Source organism: Apodemus sylvaticus, chromosome 5 (assembly GCF_947179515.1).
Source record: "Apodemus sylvaticus chromosome 5, mApoSyl1.1, whole genome shotgun sequence".
Taxonomy (NCBI): domain Eukaryota; kingdom Metazoa; phylum Chordata; class Mammalia; order Rodentia; family Muridae; genus Apodemus; species Apodemus sylvaticus.
This window is the reverse complement of record NC_067476.1, coordinates 73337723-73353706: the sequence shown is the minus strand read 5'-3', so window position 1 is coordinate 73353706 and position 15984 is coordinate 73337723. Positions and strand designations below refer to the sequence as shown.

The window sequence follows — 15984 nt, the reverse complement described above, 5'->3', positions numbered from 1 at the left end:
TGATGTCCTCTGCTACATACATATGCAGCTGGAGTCATGGGTCCCTTCATGTGTACTCTTTGGTTGGTGGTTTAGTCCCTGGGAGCTCTGGGGGTACTGGGTAGTTCATATTGTTGTTCCTCCATGGGGTTGTAAACCCCTTCAGCTCCTTGAGTCCTTCTCTAGCTCCTCCATTGAAACCTGTGGTCAGTCCAATTGTTAGCTGAGAGCGTCCCCCTCTGTATTTGTCATGTACTAGCAGAGTAATGCCTAACATTTTAATAGAAATTGTCCCATCCCTCTAAACTGGTATCATTTTTACAACAGATTTTTTTTTTAATTTCTGTGAATGTTCTAGAAATATAATCGTTGCATTACACTGAAACAGGATATAATGGAAAATCTGAGGACAAAAAGTCTCCCGGAGAGTATTATGTCTACTTGACTCAAGCATCTGAAAGGGCACCTGAAAGGAAGGAACCTCAATTGAGAAAAATGCCTTCATATAATCCAGCTGTTGGGCATTTTCTTAATGAGTGATTGATGAGGGAGGGCCTAGTACACTGTGGGTGGAGCCATCTCTGGGCTGGTGGTCCTGGGTTCTATTAAAAAAACAGACTAAAGCAAGCTAGGAAGAGCAAGCCATAAGCAGAACCCAACCAAGACCTCTGCATCAGCTCCTGCCTCCATGTTCCTGCCCTGTTTCGGTTCCTGTTCTGGCTTACTTCAATGATAGACTACAATGTAGTAGGGTAAGCCAAATAAACCCTTTCCTCTGGAACTTGTTTTTGGTAATAGTGTTTCATCTCAGCAATACAATAAGCACAATAAGTATGAATAAAGAAGTTGAAGATGACCTTGAACTCTTACACTCCTGCTAGGTTTTGGGATTACAGGTATGTGCCACAACACTTAGTTAAGTGGTTTTGAAGGCTGAACCTATGGCCTCCTGATTCTAGTTAAGCAACCATTCTATCAACTGAGCTGTATCCTCAGTCCAAGACAGACTCTTGACTTGAGAAGAGTAACAATCTAGTAGGAGAGAAAACATAAACACATAAAAATACCAAACTACAAGGGAAGGCCACCCAGGTAGAGTGGCTCATGCTTATAATCTGAGTGCTTTGAGGTAGAGGCAGGAGGATTGACATGAGTCCAGGCCAGACTGGGCGACACATCAGGACCTTCTGTAAAGAAACATAGATGAGAAATAGAAGGTGGAGGGGTAGAGGGCTGAATAGCTTTAGATGACACAGTTTTTCTGTTGTTGTTCTCAGTTTTGTCTTAAGACAGGCTCTCACATTATAGTTTGGGTTGACCTAAAACTTGTGATCCTCCCTCTGCCTCCCATGAGTCACCATCTAACCTGATTGGATAGTTTCTGAAATGTCTGCCTGAATGTCTTACAAAAGAGAAAAATCATATTCAGACAAATTAAATTTGCCTTAACTAAGAGGTAAGATGATGAAATGTGAATTCAGCTCCTGCCTCTACTAGTAAACCACATGGCATTTCACTAGGTCAGTAATAAATTCAGTATTCAAAGTCTGGTTTATTGTTGGCTTTTTTTTTTTTTTTTTTTTTTGGTTTTTTGGATTTGGTTTTTCCAAGACAGGGTTTCTCTGCATAGCCCTGGCTGTCCTGGAACTCACTCTGTAGACCAGGCTGGCCTCGAACTCAGAAATCTGCCTGCCTCTGCCTCCCAGAGTGCTGGGATTACAGGCGTATGCCACCACTGCCTGGCAATAAATAACTTTTAATTTCAGTCTTTAATATCCCATTACATATCAATATTAACTTTTTTTAAGGGGCCGTGAGTGGCCTAACGACTTTAGTTAACACTATTCTTTTGGAAAGGCTGAGAAGAGATCAAAATAACAATTAGTGGTTTCAAAGGACAATCGTGTCCTGAGCTACACTGAGGCTGTGGGATTAGGTACAAATCCAAAATCGGAGATCATTTCTACAGTTTCACTGTTGCTGTGACTTCTTCTAATTAGTTCAACAAAGTTTTGGTGGGGTGGGGTGGGGTGGGGTGGAGGTGGGAAGTTGTATTATTATTATTGAGACAGACCTTATTTATATAGCCAAGGATCATACTGAATTTCTGACCCACCAGCTTTCATCCCCAAGTACTAAGACTACAGGTGTGTCCCAAGGACCTACTTAAGTGATGGTAAGGACTGACCTCAGGGCCTTGGGCATATTATACAAGCACTATACCAACTGAACCCTGTTTTGTTTTAAGATGGTATCTTACTCTCACTATTTAGTTCTGGCCGGTCTGGAACTCACTCCATAGCACAGGTCAGGATGGACTTGAAAGTAATGCTTCTATCTCAGATTCATAGGGGCTAGGATGGGATTACAGGTGTGAGCCACCATATTAGTATGCCCCCAAGGGTGTATAGCACTATTCAGATGTTCCTCGGCAACTTCTTTTATTGAACTAACCTGAAGCTGTCTCTTAATGTCAGGAAGTCCCTGTCATTGAAGCTTGTCACCCCAGCTTGCTTGGCTCAGGTAGTTCTGGCACAAAATCATCCTGGGTTAGAGTAGGTAGGTAGGTAGGTAGCTACTTTGATTCCTTTGGCTTTCAACAAATAGCTTTTCAAAAGAAGGCAGAGAGCTTTAGCAGTTGTTCTTAATCTCTGGAAGGAACATGGAAGCAAGCATATACTCTCACCTGTCAAGTAGACAGAGATTAAATGACTCACTCAAATCATTCAGTAAATCACTGAGGGAGCGAAAAGGAGAACAAACTGGCTGTCAACTTCTACCTCACTTACTAAACACAATAGCAGGAGTTCTAAATCTTTTTTGTGTTTATGACATATAATTGGATACTATATTTCTTGGCAGTTTATCAAAAGACAGGAAAAGACATAAAACAACAATAAAGTCAGCAATAATAAAACCACAACCATCATTATAGGGAGACAAGTCTTCCCAGTCCCTACTATGTGGTGTCATCTGGCAGCGTAATTTTCCCTGTCCTGGCATTATGCTCTCACAGGGAAACTTCTCTTATGTTCTACGAAACACAAGCTTGGGGCCTTTTATCACTTATACCTTCCAACTTTGTGTTCTACTCTAGTATATGTATGTATGTATGTATGTATGTACGTGTACACACACACACACACACACACACACACACACACGAGACCTCCTTTAACCTCAAAGTCAATCTAATACTGTGTCTTAGTCAATGTTTCATTGCTGTGAAGAGATACCATGACCAAGGCAAATCTTACAAAAGAAACCATCTAACTGAGGCTTGAACAGCTTCAGAAGCTGAGTCCATTATCATCACAATGGGAAGTATGGCAGGAGTATGGCAGCACTCTTGGTGCTGTAGCAGTACTGAGAGCTACATCCTGCTCCACAGGCAACAAAGCAGAGAGACAACTGGGCAGGGTCAAAGCCCATGCTATGGCACACTTCCTCCAACAAGGCCAGATCTAATCCTTCTCAAATAGTCCCACTCCCTTACCGATGACTATGCAACTCAAATATGTGAGCCTATGGAGGCCATTCTTATCCAAACCACCACACTGCAGTTAAGTCCTAGTTAAATTGCAGAGACCAAAGCTGGTAGCAGGTTGTGTGAAAAATGTCTTGATGAAACCCTCTATTTTGGCAGTACTGGGGATTGAACCAAAGATGTCATGCAAACAAGGAAAGCACTCTCATCACCGAGCTTCAGTCCTAGCCCTGAAAACCCATTATTGTATACACTCACTAAGGATATTAGATCCCTTGGAACTGGAGTTATAGATGGCAGTAAGCCACCATGAGGGTGGTGATAACTGAGCCCAGGTCCTCTGGAAGAGCAGCTAGCTTGTAACTGCTGAGTCTAGCTCTCCAGACTCACTCCCAATATTTTTTAATGTAATGAAATAACACTGCACTAGGTTATACAAGATGTAAACTTGCCCTCAAAGAAGAAAAGCCTCCTCAACTATGAAATTAACTTGTATTTAGTAGTTAATACTTTTTTATTGCAACATTAGGAAGGAATAAGGAACTGACAGGAATGCCAAGAACACTAATTAAACACGTCCTGTGTCATGTCAGAATGACAGCCTGTGTGACAGCCTCTGAGAGGAAGGCACTGACCTCTCATCTCAGAAAGCCAAAGCTGAAGGCTGTTTAAGTCTTGTCTGGATGGTAGAATTGCAGGTGTGGTTAGGAGCCAGAGTGATGTTTTATCCATATAATTTCAGAACTCAAGAGGCTCAGGCAAGAAGATTGTTTTGAGTTCAAGTCCAGACTAGGCTACAGAATAAGGGTTCATTCTCAGGGGAAAATTGAAAAAGATTGGAAAATAAAGAGGAGGGGAGAAAGGGAGGGAATGAGGCAAAGAGGTAGGTATGAAGAAAAATCAAAACCAAACCAAACCAGAACACTGCATTTCTATGATGGGATGAATATTCCTTTGGTGTTTTTGAGTAAACCCTGTCATAAAACAAAGTTAATCATCTTACTTGTTGGGGACATTGTGAGAGAGACCAGCGGTAAGGAATCAGAAGTTCTATCAGTAGTAGGAGCAGAGAGCAGACCCCAGAGAGCCCCGCCGTCGCCACTCGCCCCGGTCACCATCAATGCAACCATGAGCAGCAAGGCCGAGACCCAGCAGCTGCCCGCAGCCCCAGCTGACACAAAGCCAGCACCATGGGCAGCAGGGTGGGTAGTGTCAGCCGAAGCAGCTTCACATCCGAGGAGGCACCCGCAGGAAGGTCATCACAAGGTTTTGGGAACAGTAAAATGGTTCAATGTAAGGAATGGATACGGTTTCATCAACAGGAATGACACCAAGGAAGACGAATATGTACACCAGACTGCCATACAGAAGAATAACCCAGAAGTACCTTCACAGTGTAGGAGATGGAGAAACTGTGGAATTTGATGTTGTTGAAGGAGAAAATGGTGTAGAGGCAGCAAATGTTACACATACAGGCTCTGGTAGAGTTCCAGTTCAAGGCAGTAAAGACAAAGGAGACCGTAACCATTTTAGTCGCTTTCACGTCATAGGGGTCCTCCACGCCATTACCAGCAAAATTACCAAAATAGTGAGAGTGGGGGAAAGAATGAGGGTTAGGAAAGCGCTCCTGAAAGCCAGGCCCAAGAATGCCGGCCCTATAGCAGGCGAAGGTTCCCATCTTAGTACATGCTGAGACCCTATGTACCACAGTATTCCAACACTCCGGTGCAAGCAGAAGTGAGGGAGGGTGCAAGGTAGACCAGTGAGACAGAATATGTATTGGGGTTACAGACAACAATTCCACAGGGGCCCTCCTAGTCAAAGACAGCCTAGAGAGGATGGCAGTGAAAAGGACAACGAAAATCAAGGAGATGAGACACAAGGTCAGCAACCACATCAAGGTTGCTATCGCTGCAACTTCAATTACTGACACAGATGCCCAGAGGACCTAAACCACAGATGGCAAAGAGACAAACTCAGACAAGGCACCACCCGAGAACTGGTCCGCTCCCGAGGCTGAGCGGGACGGGGCTGGGAAAATGCTGGCTTACCATCTCTACCGTCATCCGGTTTGGTCATCCAACAAGAAGAAATGAATATGAAATTCCAGTAATAAGAATGAACAAAGATTGAAGCTGAAGACCTTAAGTGCTTGCTTTCTGCCTGTTGACCAGATAACATTAGAACTCTGTCATTCCCAAAAAGAGCCAAAACCACCCTGCTGCATAGATAATGCAGAGAGTTCTAATGTTATATCTGGTCAAGTAGAGATTTTTTTTTTTAAGAACTTCATTTTTAATTTGTAATAAAGTTTACAATTTGATTTTTTCAAAAAAAGTCAACGAACTGCAAGAACCTGCTAATAAAGGTCTTAAATAATAATAAAACTTTTTTTTAAAAAAGGAATCAGACAGATACCAGATAACTAAGTACAAAGTAACTAATAATTAAGGTCCAGAAAAGGCAGGAAAACAATAATTCAACTAGAAATTTTTCATAGGATATACATAAAGAGCTAGAGAGATGACTGCGGACCTTCATTCAGGTCCTAGCATCCATATGGGACAACTGACAACTGCTTTTCACTCTAACACCCAAGAATCCAACCTAATCCACACAGGCCTTCTTCTGGCTCAGCTCCTCAGGAAGCCAAGGCATGAAGATTATTTGAACCCATGAGTTTGAAGCCAACTTGAATGTGACCCTGCCTCATTGTTTTTATTTATATTATTGCTGTTTATCTGAAAACAAGGTCTTATGTTAACCAGATTGGTTTTAAACACTTGATCCTTCTGTCTCTACCTTCCAAGTGCTGGTATATGTTACTACAGGTAGTTTTATTTTTAGCTGTTGAGACAGTCTTACTCAGTAGCCCAGGCTGACTCAAACTGTGGGCAATCTCATGTCTCAGCCTCTCAAGTGCTGGGATAACATGGGAGTGGTGGTAGATATGATTTTTTTTTGTATTGTTTTGTTTTGTTTTTCAAGACAGGGTTTCTCTGTATAGCCCTGGCTGTCCTGGAATTCACTCTGTAGACCAGGCTAGCCTCAAACTTAGAAATCCACCTGCCTCTGCCTCCCAAGGCATGTGCCACCACTGCCTGGCACGAATTTTTACATGTAGCTAGTTTTTGTTTTTGTTTTTGTTTTAAGAGGAAGGAGTTATAGATGTAGTGCAGATAGTGTGGTAGCTAAGTATACTTTCTTACAGAGGGCCTGGGTTTGGTTTCCAGTACCCACAGGGCAGCTCACAACTATCTACAAATACAGTTCCAAAGGATCTGACATCCCTTTCTGACCTCCTAGGCATTGCATGTACTCAAAACACTTACACAAATAAAAAAAGTAAAATTCAAGAAATATATCACATCAAAACTAAAAAGCATGAATATGTAACTCATCTGAACGTTCCACTAGTAAGATCAGTTTGTTATTTTAAATTGATTACTTACTTTACAATTGATAAACTGATTGATAATGAAATGTTAATAACTAAGTGTTAACACCATTAAAAGAAAATATAGGGGGCTGGAGAGATGGCTCAGTCATTTAGAGCACTGACTGCTCTTCCAAAGGTCCTGAGTTCAAATCCCAGCAACCACATGGTAACTCACAACCAACAGTAAAAAGATCTGACTCCCTCTTCTGGCGTATCTAAAGACAGCTACAGTGTACTTACATATAGTAAATAAATATATCTTTGGGCTAGAGTGAGCAACTGGAGTGAGCAGAGGTCCTAAATTCAATTCCCAGCAACCACATGAAGGCTCACAACCATCTGCACAGCTACAGTGTACTCACATATATATAAATAATAAATAAATCTCTTAAAAAACTTCATAGCAGATGCTTCTAAGCTGTACCTATAGTACTTCTACATGAAAGTAAAAACAAAACAAGAATAAACCTAGTAATTGAGGAAACTTTTTTAAATTAGGTATAGTCTTTATTTACACTTCAAATGTTGTCCCCTTTCCTGGTTCCCCCCTCCCCTGAAAATCCTATAAGCCATCTTCCCCAGTCAACCCACCCTCCTTCCCTATCCTGGTATTCCTCTACACTATGGTATCAAGTCTTTTCAGGACCAAGGGCCTCTCCTCCATTTGGTGTCCAACAAGATCATCCTCTGCTGCCGATGTGTCTGGGGCCATGGGTAACTCCATGTGTACTCTTTGGTTGATGGTTTTGTCTCTGTGGTGCTGCAAACTCCTTCCTTGGGTCCTTTCTCAATCTTATCCACTGGAGACCCTGAGCTCAGTTCAATGGCTGGCTGAGTTTCCACCTCTGTACTTGCCATGCACTAGCAAAGCCTCCCAGGTGACAGCTATATCTGGCTCCTGTTAGCAAGCACTTGGTGGCATCCACAATAGTGTCTGGGTTTTGTAACTGTATATGGGATGGATTCCTAGGTGGGGTAGTATCTGGATGGAAGAAACTTATTTCAGTTTTGTAATCATATTTTTGGTTTTAGTCAATTTACCTAATAAGCACTATAACATTTTCCACTTTTATTCCAGTTACTTCAGTAGAGTAAATGTAAATATTTAGACCAGAAACTATTTTGTGCCTTTTATTAGCTCAGTTGGCAGCCATATGTATAGTATGTATGTATGTATGTATGTATGTATGTATGTATGTATATATGTATGTATAAATGCATGCATGCATGCCTTCAGATAGATACAGTTGAAATTGTTTAAATACTGAAACCTGTGAGAGGAGGAAGACTCCTAAGACACTGAGAGAATGAAGGCAGGACACTAGGCGTCTCGTGGCTGGTGACTCTATTACTGGGCAAGAGAGATAAGGTCTAAGTTTCTTGAGGGAGACTCTGCTTACCTAGGTTACAGTCCATATGTTTGCATCTTTGGCACCACACTCCTCTGACTTGAGAACTGACTCTACATTCCCACCACTCCAGGCCAAGATGAACATGTTGCTTCTCTCACTTTTTGGGAGCACTTGTCAAGCTGTAGCAGTGGCCCCATTTTGCCTCACTATCGAATCATGAGTTCTGGGTAAGCTTTGAGACAAGGCAAAGAGATGTTTATCAATCATACTAGCCCATGTAGTGTTCCATTAGAGCCTGGTCAAAGTCAGCTTAAAACTGGTACAACAGCTATACTATTTAGAATGTGACTAGCTGGGCAGTGGTGGCGCACGCCTGTAATCCCAGCACTCTGGGAGGCAGAGGCAGGTGGATTTCTGAGTTCGAGGCCAGCCTGGTCTACAGAGTAAGTTCCAGGACAGCCAGGGCTATACAGAGAAACCCTGTCTCAAAAAAACCAAAACCAAAAAACTAAAAAAAATTTAAAAAATAGAATGTGACTGCAAATGCAGGGCTTACCAAGAGCAATGGCTGTCTCCTAGCAGCCAAAGAGACAGCTCTACATGAACACCAAGCAAGTTCTAAAAATTGCCTTGTCAAGCACTGATTTGTCTCTATGTAACTGGAGGCCCAAACCACATATTCAACTTTGGAGCCATAAATAGCTTTTAACCACCACTATCAAGAAAGGCAAGTAGACTATTAATTCCTATGCAAGGGAAGACCTGAGTTCTAGCTTCTCCAACCACTGCTATAAAAAGGCAGCATTTAGACTAGGAGTGCTGGCACACACTTAGAATTCCAGCACTTGAGAGGACAAGGCGAAGTGTGAGTTTGACCCAGCCTGAAAACAGTGACCCAATCTGAGAAAAGCCCTCCTCCACAAAGAAAGCATCACCAGCTGCAGTGACTGGATCCGCAAAGGTTCCTTGCCATAGTTTCCAGGAACTTTTCTTCTAATTTGCTTCTGTTAAAGAAGCTGTGGATTATAAATGAGACCATGAATACAGGTTCACTTACAGACAATTTAGTAAGTGCTCCCAGTTAATTCTGTCAGTCTTCCTCCCACACAGAAATACATGTGGTCCCAAGGGGCCCAACCACCCACGAAGCTCTTTTGCACATCTTTTTACCCTCTAGCACACAGAAGTGCAGGGCTATATCCTAGCAAATACCCAGGGGAATAAAAAGGTAGCTTCTCTGAAATGCTATGTCTAGAAAACCAGAGCTATCTTTTTATTGTGATGTCATTTCTAAATTCAATTTTCCCTGAATAATAATAATATAAAAGTGATGTAAAAAAATCTTTCATGCATGTTTCAAATCTACACATTTATATTCCTCCATATGCTCTCCCATAGTATGTATAAAGAAACTTACAAAAGCAATTGTTTGTCATGAACTACCAGGCTCTTTAGCATCCTCAAACTTACTTGGGGTAGAATATTACAACAACCCCTCATAACACAAGTCTTCCATTATCGATGTCTTTAGACAGCCCCCTCCCAATAGGCCTGGAACACAGGGAACTAGGTGTACTGGCACATATCTCCCATTAGCTCGTAATTCCAACACATGGGAGATTGAGGCAACAGGATTTTCACAAGCTCAAAGCTATCCTAGCTACCTAGTGAGTACCAGGATGGCCAGGGCTATGCCAAGATCCTGTCTTAACAAAACATACAAAAAACTCAATATAACACAAGACAAAAGGAGAGGCTCATTATATCGTGAAGCCTGACCTATCTTACATATATTTAGAACCATGAGACCCTATGAAGGAATAGTAAAGAGGCTAATTTACTGATGAATCCTCCTGCCAAATCCCAGATGTGTGTATGAAGCTGACTCCAGTTATGTGTCAGTTTTTTATGGTTGCTGTAACAAATACCACAAATTTACTGGCTTAAACAACACAAATTGATTATCTTTCTGTAGGACCAAAATTCAACAAGTGTCCCAAGGAGTTGGCAGGTCTGTCTTTCTAGATGTCCTGGGAAGAATTCTCTGTTCCTTACGCATGTAAAAACAGAGGTTTCTGATTTCTAGTAGAGACCATTCATTACCTTGTAGCTGAAAGTTATAGTTCTTTGATTAACCATTCATTCTGCATTCTACTTTTTTAATAGTTTACATAATAGGAATGAGACTATTCAGATAATCCAGGGCATCCCCCCCCCCCCTATGATAGCTGATTTTTACTGCCAACTAGACAGGGTTTAGATTCACTATGGAAACAAACCTCTGAGCAGGCCTGTGGGAATTTTTTAGAGCAGGCTAACAAAAGTGGGAAGACTCAACCTAAAGTATGGGCAGCACACTTTAATGAGCTTGGGTCCTGCACTGGTTTAACAGGAAGAAAGGGACTGAGAAGCAACATTTTGGGGCCCTCTGGTTCCTTGCTGTGGATGCAATGTGACCAAATGCCTCAAGTTCCCTCAACCATAATTCTATACACCATGATAGATTGCTTCAAACTGTCAGCCAAAATAAACCCTTAAACTGTTTTTTGTAGGGTGATTTGTCAGAGCCTCAAGACAAATAACTAGTATACTCCTCAACTTGAGACTTTCACACTCCCTGAAAAAAATCCCTATAACGTACTAAATTTACCATATCTGCCAAGTCCTTCCATCCACACAGCATAGCATATGTCCATTGGGGCTAGGGTAGGTACTGTTTGGCAGGTCATTACTCTACAATCTAAGACTATCTAACATGAGGGCAGCTAAGAGGCCAAACCAATCGAAAAGAGTTCCACACACAGAAGTGTAAAGGGCAGTGAAAAATTTAAAACAATCACCTTTGTGGTAGTTTACTCATCAGCAAACTGATACAATGGTTGAGGCCAGTCTACTTTGAATGTCCAATTCTCAAGCCAATAACACATATCTTACCCTGTTCTTCTAGTTTAACAAACATGACTCTGAGGTCACTCAACCCTCCGTTCTCTGGTTCATGAAACAAAACAAATTGGTTGTGTTATTTACTCTAGTCCAAAAGTAAAATTAATTTGACTTATTATCTCAACAGAACCAGATAAGGGCTTTTAGTTCTACAACTAGAAGCCATATAGATGAAAAATATACATGCTGGAAGTCTTAATAAAAATAAAAATAAAATTAAAAATAAAAAGCAGGGCTGGAGAGAATGCAGTGGTTAAAAGCACGTGTGGCTTTGCAGAAGACTTAGGTTTGGTTCCCAGCACCCACATGATGACGTACCTGTAGCCCCAGTTCCAGGGGATCTGATGCTTTCTCCTGACCTCCATAGACACTGCGCATACATGGCACACATACATACATTATATACATACATATATGCAGGCAAAGCACACATACACTTTTTTTAAAAGTAAATTTTTTAAAAGACTAATTAAAACGAAGAAGCATCTATTGACAGAGAAAAGGCTGATGATGTGGGAGGAAAAATTCCCTGCTACCTACCATCTCTCCTCTGTTCACAATGACCAGTGAAGTATGACTGAAACAGGGTCCCTCTATCCTTTCATTAATCAAACACATGTTTTTACACAGGCACTCTTAAATTTGCTGATTCTTAGGTATGGAAAACTTCAGTGGCAGGAGAACACCAATAGCAAGCTAATGTCCTCTTGGCTCTTTTGGCTGACTTCCCTGTGCCTGGGTCTTGACTATTAATTGAATGCTATTCAGATTCCATCTCAAAAACAAATGAGGATGGAGACCAGAGGCCTGCCTTCTCCAGACTGATAAGAGCAGCACAGTGCAATTATACCCGAATAGCTTTGTTTTGGAATGTAATCACCGCCCCAGCCTTCTTCCCAATGGGATGGCAACAGTGTAATTACCTCTTCAGGATTCATTGTTTGGGAATGTAATGCTCATACAGGCCTTCTTTCCAAGGGAAAGGAGCTACAAGAACAATCTGTAGCTACAAGAATGTAAGAATCTACAGCCCTCTCCTTCTGAGTCCAACAAATTATTTTTGTTTTCTTAAGGCCTGAATGTATATTTCAGCCTGTTTCCTACCCATGAGGAAAACCATTTATACATCAGTACAGTTCTGTTTGAAGTGACAATCTGAGTTGACTGCTTGGGTTCCAATTCTTTACCTCTTTTTCTCCCCAGCTTCCTCTATGAAAAACACCAGCAACAATGGTAAGTCATAGAAATGTAAATATTAGTATGCTTAGGAATGAATGCTCAAAAACAGTATTTGACAGAGTAAATGGTCTTACAATTTATGTTTGTTTGTCTGAAACAGGATCTCATATAGCCCAGGCCAGCCTCAAATATAGTATATATCCTGATGGTGGTCGTAAATTTCTGGTCCTCCAACCTCTAACCACCCAAGTCCTGGAATTACTAGTGTGTGTCACCATGCCCAGATTTATGTGGTACTGGGGATCAAAACCAGGGCTTTTTTTATACATAAGTAGGCCCCAATTGGGCCATATCCTCAACTCCTGTTTGATTAAAAAGCATATTCAAACCTCCATGTGTTAGCATACACTTATACTCCCAACATTTGGGAAACTGGCAGGAAGGTCAGGAATTTGAGGGCAGCCTGGGCTACAAGAAAGCCTGTTTCACACAAACAAACAAACCATCAAACAAACAAAATAACACAGCCAATAAATTTGAAAATAAGCTTTAATACTAGTTCATGGCAAAATCTATGTCTGAGTCACTAAAATTCCTATTTTCACAATCCCTGTCAGTTCATCATGATGGGCAATGGTTTTGGATAATTTCAATGCTACTACAAAAGTGTCACAGACTCAGCCAGAGTGAGCCGTCACTCTAATAAGCAGGAGTGACTATGCATATTCTTACTTTTTTCCCCATGTCATTAGTTCAAGACAAACTACTAATACAGTGTTGTAAAATCTTGCTGTGAAGAAGTATGCAAATACTATAAAAAGCAACCATTTGCAATACATGATTATGGCAGATTACACTGACAGTTCACCTTTCTAGCCATTTTTTGTCTATGAAAAGAAATCATATATTTTCCTCAAAGGCCTATTGTGTAACCCACTTCTAACTGGAAAATTGAACTTCATAGCTTTCTCTCTGTTCCTCTGTAGCCCAAACTAGTTAAATCCTCTATTATGGAAAAACTTTTTGGGGCAGGGGTATGGGGGGGAGAGCAGGGGAGCAGGTGGGGAAGATATGTTGTAACAACCCTGAGCCACAAAAGCAAAATGAGTTTGTTTCCAGGTAGGTCTAAATTCAGTCTCTGTCTTAGTCAGGGTTTCTATTCCTGCACAAACATCATGACCAAGAAGCAAGTTGGGGAGGAAAGGGTTTATTTAGTTTACACTTCCCACATTGCTGTTCATCACCAAAGGAAGTCAGAACTGGTCAAACAGGTCAGGAAGCAGGAGCTGATGCAGAGGCTATGGAGGGATGTTACTTACTGGCTTGCTTCCCCTGGCTTGTTCAGCTTGCTTTCTTATAGAACCCAGGACTACCAGCCCAGGGATGGCACCACCCACAAGGAGTCCTCCCACCCTTGATCACTAATTGAGAAAATGCCTTACAACTGGATCTCATGGAGGCACTTCCTCAAGGGAGGCTCCTTTCTTTGTGATAACTCCAGCTTGTGTCAAGTTGACACAAAACCAGCCAGTACAGCTCCATAGCTCACAACATGGCATACAGCTACAGTGGGCAGGATTCATGATAAAATAGGGAGCTACTTCGACCACCCTTAAAAAGAAACTATTGGGGGTGCAGGCATATTGATATTGTTTCAGTAAATGGTCATGTTGTCAACCTACCTTCTGAACATGTGTTTATACTTATAGACTGGTGTGGCTTTCAACCTTGGTCAACCCTCCCCTCATGGGGTAGTAAGCTTACCATTGCTTGCTTAGATACTTTCCTACTTGTTTGGGGGGGGGGTGTTTTATTTTTTTTCGAGACAGGGTTTCTCTGTGTAGCCCTGACTGTCCTGGAACTCACTCTGTAGACCAGGCTGGCCTTGAACTTAGAAATCCACCTGCCTCTGCCCCCTAAGTGCTAGGATTAAAGGCGCTTAGATGCTTTCTTATAGCACCCAAGATCATCAGACCAGGGCTGCCACCACCCTGGCCTGATTAAGAATGCCCATACAATCTGGCAGGGGTATTTTCTCAACTGAGGTTTCCACTTCCCAAATGACTCTAGCGTTAGACAAACTCACACACAACTAGCCAGCACAGAAGACAACCATGAGTCTTAAATCTTTGTATTATAATACGTCTATAGAGGCCCCAGAAAGCTGGTAAGATGGCTCAGTGGTTAAGAGCATGACTGTTCTTCCTAAGGTCCTGAGTTCAATTCCAAGCAACCACATGGTGGCTCACAACCATCTGTAATGGGATCTGATACCCTCTTCTGGTGTGTCTGAAGGTAGCTACAGCGTACTCATATACATAAAATAAATAAATATATCTTTTAAAGCCGGGTGCACGCCTTTAATCCCAGCACTTGGGAGGCAGGGGCAGAAGCAGGCAGATTTCTGAGTTTGAGGCCAGCCTGGTCTACAGAGTGAGTTTGAGGACAGCCAGGGCTACACAGAGAAACCCTGTCTTGAACCCCCCCCCCCAAAAAAAAAGAAAGAAAAAAAAAGAAAAAAGAAAAAAGAAAAAGAAAAAAAAGAAGAAGAAGCCCTAGAAAGTGACAACTTAAAATACAAGTCAACAGTGGGGTCTCATACAGAATTTTTTTTTTTAAAGGAACAAATAGGACAAGGAGGAAGAAATTGTACTAGTTACCATTCTGTTGCTCTGGTTGAAAACACCAGAAGCAAATGGTTAAAATGATCAGAAGCAACTTATAGAAAAAGAGTTTACAGTTTCAAAGGGAGAACACACCAGCACTTGGGAGGCAGAGGCAGGTGGATTTCTGAGTTTGAGGCCAGCCTGGTCTACAGAGTGAGTTCCAGGACAGCCAGGACTACAGAGAAACCCTGTCTTGAAAAACCGGAAAAAAAAAAAAAAAAAAAAAAAAAAGAAAAAAAAAAAACGGAAAAAAAAAAAGAAAAAGAAAAAAAAAAAAAGAGAGAACGCAGAGTAGTGGGGAGTCACTGCAACAAGCAGCAGGCATAGTATCTGGACCAGGAACCCGAGAGATCACATCTTCAAACACAAAGCAGAGAGATAACTGGAGGTGAGGTCCTCCAGCAAGACCACACTTCCAATACCTCTCCCAAACAGTACCACCAGCTGGGGACCAAGTCCTGTTCAAAGGCTTGAGCCTATAAGGGACATTATTCATTCAAGCCACCACAAGGTTGTAAGATCAATTTTTCCAGGAAATGAAATGTTAACACACTTGACAGGAACTTCTTGTTTCAGTATAACAGCTAGTGAGCTTTAGTGTTTTCTACTTCGGAAAAGCTTTAAGGACCTCTGAGCTCGCAGTTTCTGTTTCTGCTACTACTTTAGCATTTAACAGAATATCTCCTTTTCTTGCAACTATTTATGATGGTAAACAGTATATTTAGATGGACACAGCTCCTTGTTCACACAGGTACTATCCCATACTTTACCCTGTACTATCTAACAAAAAAATCTTCATAAATGCTTACAGAGTCAAATGGTTGATATGCTAGCTTAATGTTCAACAAGTGATTATGAGCTAATTCACTTCCCCCATTTCTAATCAATCACTCCATCAGGAACTCACCAGCACAATGCCTCTGCCTGAGGCCCTGACTT

At 41.6% G+C, this 15984-nt stretch overlaps 1 protein-coding gene and 1 pseudogene across 8 annotated transcripts in view; one reads left to right on the top strand and one right to left on the bottom strand.

Annotated features, from left to right (window-relative positions):
* Ambra1 (autophagy and beclin 1 regulator 1) overlaps nucleotides 1-15984 on the bottom strand; it is a 191910-nt gene that overhangs the window by 67919 nt on the left and 108007 nt on the right. The window lies entirely within an intron of this gene.
* LOC127685625 (Y-box-binding protein 1-like) lies at nucleotides 4392-5599 on the top strand (annotated as a pseudogene).